The 8,159-nt window shown below is 38.2% G+C and overlaps 1 protein-coding gene and 1 long non-coding RNA gene across 5 annotated transcripts in view; one reads left to right on the plus strand and one right to left on the minus strand.

Annotated features, from left to right (window-relative positions):
- Positions 1–8,159, plus strand: part of nlgn1 (neuroligin 1) — a 375,009-nt gene that overhangs the window by 94,864 nt on the left and 271,986 nt on the right. The window lies entirely within an intron of this gene.
- LOC107836521 (uncharacterized) overlaps positions 1,823–8,159 on the minus strand; it is a 19,868-nt gene continuing 13,531 nt past the window's right edge. The window contains exon 3 of the long non-coding RNA XR_001662437.1: positions 1,823–1,836. This is a non-coding gene — a long non-coding RNA (uncharacterized LOC107836521). The remainder of the gene's footprint in view (positions 1,837–8,159) is intronic.

The following is an 8,159-nucleotide window of genomic DNA, read 5'->3' on the forward strand; positions in this document are numbered from 1 at the left end:
CGGTGATCGGCCAGAAAACTGCAATTGGTGCAGCCCTACACACATATTCATGACATTCTTTGATTAAATAAATTTTTCTTAAGTGTAACTCCAATGTAGCACCCCACTGCTCCATCACCTATTCTCAGGGCAGAACTTTAACTCACTGGCAGGGTGGCTACTTGGGTTCGTGATTTTCAGGTAGATACCATGCAGGTTTACCTCATGTAAGTAGCTATTACTCCACTACTGTTTTTTTTTACCTTCTCAGTAAAACAATCCAGACATCCACACACAAAGTTGTTTTTCTTGTTTATCTTCAACATCCCACAAACTAACCTGGCTAATTCTACCCTGAACGTTGGTAGGAAATTAACACATAACAGCTTCTATAATCCCTTATATGCATTTACGAACATTAACAGTTCTTAAACTTACACCAACTTCACATTTCAGCATATAACTTCACACACATCCGCACCAGGGCCCACACTCACACACACAGTCCAATACCCGTGGACGCTTCCGTTGCAGGCCTGTTGTTGTTTGAGTTCGCCGAAACGAACGCAGAAGTCCTTGTTACTTTTCCTCTTGTTGGAACCGGATGGACCAACGAAACCGGCTCGCTACGCCGACGTCCTCACCGTCACTGCTGCTTAGCGAGTCCACTTTCCTTTTCTTCTTTCCCTTTAGCGTCTCCACGCAGGATTCTTGTAGCTTTATTTATCTTTAGGGAAACGTCCCCGCCATCTTGATGCTTTTCCCCCCACACGTGCCCTGCAGCAGTGTCCTCTCAAAAGTAGCAGTAGCAGTCCTCGTTAACAGGTCCACACTCCTCATTACTCAATTATCAATTATACTCTGCGTATAATCTTATTTCTAACTCGCCAACTATGTTTAACACGATTTTTTTTCCGTATTGTTCCAATCCCTCTTTCTTTCTATTCCCCTATCTCCTTTCTCTCTCCTTCTCGTTTTTCTTCTCCCAGAATCCTCTGTCTCTTTTTTTTTTTTACACTTCACTTCCCCTCGTAAATCTCAGTTACTCTCAGACATAGGAATTCATTCCTCTCCGTACTCTACAATAGGTAAATCACTGAAATATACATTCATGCAACTCCACTACCCACTCTCAACCCCAGGGCTACACCAATATCTAACAATTTCATTTATATCAGGTGAGTCTTTGTCCCCTAGAATATGGATTGGTACTGGACTGATTCTATGCCTTCAAATAATTTAAACAGAAGTTTCAGATAAGTAGTTGTAAAAATAATGTTTGTTTTAGCCACAAAATGATTATATTAAGCAGCAAACAACATATCCCCAACTACAGCATAGAGTAGCTAATCGTTGTAGCAGCTATGTAGCCTGACATAAAAACATTTGGCTAGACAATGTCAAACACTGAGAAGTTTTAATTATTGTTATCAAACGTTATCAAACACGGCATTTTGAAGCCAAAAATACCTCAGAAATATACAGAGCCAAGCAGGAGAATCAACTCATTTAAAGTTAAAACTCGGTTTCACACAAACACAAAGACCCCAGCATAAATGTTTGGCTGTTGAACTGGACCGTTCAAGCTAATTCTCTATTAGCAGCTTTACAAATCTTTTACATTACCAAGGCACATTAAAACAAACCTTTATCTTGGCTTTTTTCTAATCTTCCTCTTTCTTTTCTCCCTCCCTGAAGGATAAGTCCTTTTTTGAGACATTGATTTGCTTACTTAACTTCTGATGGAGCTTTGGATAATGCACATCATATTACCGGCGAAGCGTGAGGCACCTACTGCGACCACCAGGGGCCCCCAAGAGCAACTGTTTTTTCTTTTTATCAATAAAATAATATTTTCTATATATAGTAAAAACAAATCACTTCATAGTAAAATTGTATGTTTTTGATATTATAATGACAGAAATTATTACTAAAAAAAACAAAACAAAACAACAACAAAAGAAAAACATCAGCTCCACTGAGGGGGCCTTTAATGGCCTTGGGGCCCTAAGTGGCTGCTTAGTTTGCTTATGCCTTGGACCAGCCCTGGTGGTTTTACGTCCCCAAAATGGACAGATGTTATATCTGTTGTGCCCCTCCAGAGCGCCGCTCTTCTTCTGGGTGTGGGAGGGTAATGTCCTCCCCCTCTGTGTGTTAAAACCGCATAGTGAGTTAACTTTAATTCTTTGCAGCGGCTGAGCTGCTGCAAAGAACATGCACCATAACATGCACACACTGCGCATGTTATGGTCTTAACTTCTGAATCTTTATTTATTTCTTCAAGATAAACTGCCGTCTTCTCTGTTTAGATTATAAATTGATTAAATGGCTTATATCACCAACCATTGAAGCCACTCTTTCAGTTTGGTGGAATTTCAATGATATTATTAATTCAAATGTTACCACTTCAAAATACACACCACTTTGGAATAATCTTGATCTCACAATAAATATAAAACTCCTCTTGTTTAGCTTGTGGGTCACTAAAGACCCACACATTTGAATATATTTTTGATATAATAAACTCCTTTCATTTTCAGAATTAACTAAACAATATAAACTTGATGATACTCAATTTTTAGAATATCTTCAATTAAAATCTCTTAAAGTAAATATGACCTGGAATAAGTTAAGTTTGTGCATTATAGAATCTAATGCACAAATTACAGAACTAATTAAAATTGCATCTCGAAAGAAAATTCAGTCAATATATAAAATGTTAAACAGGATTGATTCAACGATATCCATACCTACATTAAAATGGCAAATAGATCTGAATATAAACCCAGACTGTAACTTCTGGATTAAAATTTGCAATAATACCAAATATATTACAAAAAAAACTCTAATCTTCAGCTCATTCAATACAAAGTACTTCACAGAGTCCACTACACAACTCAAAGCATGCATAAAATGGGTTTGGCTCAGTCTGAATTGTGCAGAAATTGTTCACAAAACACCTCTGATACTTTCATGCTTTATGGTTATGCAAGGCTGTTCAAGAATTCTGGATTCTCTCCAGCAAGTTAGGCTGTCTCTTCCCATTTTCACCATGTCTTTGTTTATTGGGAGACACCACCAACATTATTAATGATGTTTCAAATACTAAAGAACTACTTATCAATTAAACCATTGCTTATGAATTGGAAAACAAAGACCTCCATCAGTGTGACACATTGGAAAAATTTACTCATTGAACACATTTCAGTGGAAAATGTGTTCATATAAAATCATACAGATTTTATATGATTCTCATTAATACTGTAAATAACATAATTTATGTATTATGACCATTGTTTTTACCTGTTCTGCTCTTCTTCTTTTTCCTTTTTTCAGCATCATTCTTCCCTTCTCATTTCATGTAGTTCCTGTATGCAATATAACAAATTCCACTCAGTAGAATTAATTGATCAATTCCATTAATTGATCCATCTATATCTACTTGTCTTTAATAATGTATTGATATATTGTTATTATTTCCAGTGATAATACTTTTTTGTTTGTTTGTTTGTTTGTGTTTTCTTTTAACTGCCGATAGTGTGTTCATATAATCTTTTTTGCTCACACACTCTCACACACACGCATGCACACGCAGTAATACTCATTCTTTGCAACACACACGTACAAGGCGCCATTTCAACCAAAGGTTAGGAATGTGTTTCTGAACCAGACGCTCCAAAGCGTCCGGTCCATAACTGTTCAACATGCTGTCAGCTCCTGGTCAGAAAGACACATTTTGTTCAGTGTCCATGAGATGATATTCAGAAAGGATTTTTTTATTGATTGATTTTAGTTGCCTCTGCGACAAACACTTTGCGTAAAGTCTAAAATGTCTGCCTATGTGCACCAGTCAAGGGTGTTAATTATAACCTGTCAAATGACAAATTGGCTACAAATTTTTCCGTCGTCTTAAAAAAACTTGTCAAAAACGTGATACTGATCCATACATTCATCCTTGTTTGTGTAAAAACCAAGGACAATTTTTTTTTATGTTTAAGTTTTTTCAATACCTAGCAATATATGTTCCTGTCTCAGACTGTACCATTCTCTAATCCACCTGCTCCAAGTCATCATGAGAACTCAAGTCAGTAGTAGGACAGGAAAGACTCCTCTATAACCTCCATTCACCAGCACAACAGCATAACTAAAGCACAGACACCCTGAAAGGCTGTTCCTACGTGCTGCAGATGGGGTTTGGGGGACAAACTTGTGAAACCAGCCTAGCATGAAAGTTCATGGTTGGAGGCAACATGGCCGAAGGCAGTCAAGGAAGTCTGGTTATGATGAAGTGCGGGTGCATACATGCGTGTCTGCTGGATAAGCATGCATGTAGATGTGTTTGCTTTGATGTACTTCTGTGTTGACTTACTTGATCGTCTTTGCATGACAGCGAGGATAGAGAGGTGGAGCAGCACGGCGATTTTTGGTGTTCTGCCTGGGACAGAAAGGGAAAGAGCAACACTTCAAAACAATCCTTCCTCTGTTAGCTGAAGAGAAAATGTTTTTCAGGTTAATGACGTTTCTTGCTATGCAAATATTATACCCGATGCTCTCTCTGCTTTGAAGGATGTAAAATAATCCAACCTAGTGGAAACAATAAAGAGAGGATAATGGAACCAGTTTGATTCAGGCATTGGTTCCAGTTGGCGAACATCCTGCGAGTCGCTTCATGTGTCTTTCTGGCAGTTGTTCACATTCCTGGGAATTCTCTCAGGGTTCACGGTGACATATGCATTTGTTTGGACTGGTGTGTCAGTCAGTTAACATGTAACAGTGTAGGAGTAGGAGGTAGCAGCTGTGAATCTATGTGCTGTAACTGGCTGATGACAAATTAATAATTGAATGTATTGAAAGGCACAGTAATGGAAAACCTCTGAGTGAAGGAGTTGCTCCATACGAGACACTGTGATTCATTTTAGCGACCGTTTTCTTTCTCTCCTCATCCAGGAGAAGAAAGATCCAAGCGAGACCTCCTGGATATGAAATTGAACCTGAAGACTTTGTTTTCTCTATCTGCTGTTTACATGTGGAAGGAATTTTAATTGTCCTGTGCTAATGTTCTGCAGCACCAAGGAACATAAAGTGCGAGAAATTAATTATGCTGCAGTGGACTGTAGTGAAATATTTCCGTTATTATTCTGACAGCTCTAGCTAACAGGTGAACCATACACAAGGTATGGAAACACACAGACAAGCACAGCATTTAAACATTTTTGGTTGCTCTAGGTTGCAAAGGTGCTGGGTTTCTCTTATGTGACGTTTGCGTCTATCGGCCAGTTGGCTTGGGGAAAAATAGAAATATACTCATGTTTTTGTTAATCTCAAGGAGTAAATATCCTTCAAGGTTTTTAAAGTAGGCCTTTAATATAAACCAGCAATAAAATAAATAAAACTCATGTTGCGTTCAGACGCGGTTTGAGAGTCAGGAGCGTCTCTATGTGGACGTGTGTCTAGAGTGCGTTGAAAAGTCTAAGCACATTTTGCACACAGAAAAGATGACTCCCTCAGTTCATATGGTTCTCAACAGAGCCCTGACAATTTAGTTTGTCAATGGAGTATGTATTTAAAACACCAATTACACCATACTGTGGATTACGCTATGCATCAGTGACATATCTAATTAGGGCAAGAAATAACTGTGTTTGATGCTGTTCTAAGATATAAAACTAAGATCTGAATGTTGGATCAGGGCCCGCTGCCTGAGCTGGAACTGTACCATCTGTATTGATTCATGTAATAAATGTCCAGAGAGAATGTTTATTAGACATCACTAAGAATAAACACGTAATGTTTTTGAACATTAAGAGTGGTAGACATATTTCAATCTGGAAAGACTCAGATGAAGAAAAAGGAACAATTAAAAGATTTAATGACAGCAATGAATAACAGATCTTTGGCGCTCGGGCCCCGGCAGCTGATCTGAGCTGAGATTTGATGTGAACTCGATGAACATCCCGATAACCGATTAGGGATGCTCTCTCTCAGGGCCCGACACTGGTGGTGGAGGTCTGGAAAGGGTGCTATCCTGGAGAGCCGAAGGATGTGGGTGGAGAAGGGGCGGTGTTGGGTTGAACGCAGCTGGGAAGCGGCTGACGGCTGACGGCTTTGGTGTGGATCCTTTTATGCAGAGCTTCGGAGATGAGCATAACGCCGATGGGCGAACGGAGGTTGAAGGTTCCAGGTTGAATTTTCGCTATCAGCTACATAATTATCACCATTATCATCACCTATTTAATTACAAAAGTGCTTTAAAACCAAAGGACACCCAAAGTGTTGTACAGCCTAATAATAAAAAAATTAGAAAGTAAATAAAAAAGCAAAACTTGAAATAACTTTATTATTTCATTAAAAACTGTCTTAACAATATGCATTCAGTAAAGTAATGCATATTGTTAATAAAGTTTGCCCAACATTGCATTTGAATCTTTGAAATTTAAATTTGTTTGCCATTTTCTTAACTACAACTGAAAATGCATTTAGCTTCTTCTCAGTCTCAGCCGAATTTGTTGATTGGAGAGAAAATTGGCTGGACAAGGTTGCATGGATTCACTCAGGCTTTATGATCCATAGCTGTTCCTACTAATGTTACAGAAAACAATGGAGCAGACTGAGTCACGTTTGAGCAATGACAACGGTGAATTGTGTGGGGAAAGAAGGATTGACTGTATTGACAAAGTTATCAAAATAGACCTACAGATGTATTTGTTTTTTCGGGTGAACATCTAATAACTAATCCATGAAGGCTTCACTAGGCTGGACTTGCGCACCTGGATCTTCTTGGATGAGTGAAATGGATAGATTTGGATAGATGATGGATGGATAGATGCTACGTAATTTTGTAACTTCATTTAGCAAAGTTACTAGCAAATAGCCAGACTAAACCCCATCTTTTTTCCTCCTGGGTAAAGTATATTACATTTACAACAAGAACATAGGAATCTCTAATTTTAACTGTCTAATTGATTAATTTTATGTAGTTAGACTTGAAGTTTATCCTTGATATTTGTAAGCGGATATGGGGTTGGAAAGTAGCTAGAGTTTTCAATCTCAGTCCACAAAATGTCACTGGTTTCATTGATTACCTCAGGGAAACTTTACAAAGGTCAAACTGAATGAACATGTATGGCCTATGTTCTGTATAACTGAGACTGTTACTGTTTACTTGCTACAGATAATCTTAAACTGAAAATCTTTTTTAGTTGTGTTATTTACTTTAATGAGAAACGTCCACGGTTACACAAATTGAAAAAAGAAACATGACATAGCAGTGTGTATTTCTAGAAATATGCATTGATTACTAGGTATATCTGTCATTAAACTCTACAAGTTATTGTAGAAAAAAATTATGTCATTCATCCATCCCTATTTATTCCTTTTAGGGTCATGTGGCTGCTTCCCATTTCTATTGTATGCAGGCGGGTACAGCCAGGAGAGGTCACCAGTTCATCAGAGGAGAAACAACCAAGCCAGCACACACTCAGAGACCTAACATATAAACTCCTAGCAGAAAAGATTTGAACCCACAACCCAGTACTAACAACCGTGTCACCTTGTAGCCCATTTCTTGTGGCATTTCGTTCAAAAATAATTCCTATGTTTCCTGTCATATTGCAATCTGTTTTCTTCCACTGAAAATAAAAAAGCGACTCATTTATATTGCTGCTGTTTTTGCCTTCCTGGTTGTGTCAGACAGAAAAAAAAAAAAAAAAAAATCACAAAAAAACAGTTTAGATTAAACTTTGCGAATATGCACAAATACAACAGTCAATTGTCTCTCTTCTTTTCTTGTTGGGTCAGAGGGAAGAACTTGTTTTCTTGTAACATCTGCTTCTCTGTCATCCATCCGTACCACTGCTATGATGGTTAATTAAGATGTTGTAGAACAGCAGACAACTCTCTGTGTTGCTGCATCTAACCTCTACAGCTATTTTGATCCTGAATACAAATGTCTTTGGAACCTAATTGTGTGTGTGTGTGTGTGTGTGTGTGTGTGTGTGTATGTGCACACACTTCTCTTTAATATGGCTGCAGACTCAGGTAATTAGCAAGATCTCACTCTGTGAGTTCTCAGTCAAGAGTCAATTAGCCTGGTGGTTTGCGGACGTGGCAACGTCAGACCTGTGGTACAAGAAAATATTTGTTAATGATTTTGTGTGTGTGTGTGTGTGTGTGTGTGTGTG

The sequence above is a fragment of the Poecilia formosa genome, unplaced genomic scaffold (genome assembly GCF_000485575.1).
Source record: "Poecilia formosa unplaced genomic scaffold, Poecilia_formosa-5.1.2 Scaffold65, whole genome shotgun sequence".
Taxonomy (NCBI): Eukaryota; Metazoa; Chordata; class Actinopteri; order Cyprinodontiformes; family Poeciliidae; genus Poecilia; species Poecilia formosa.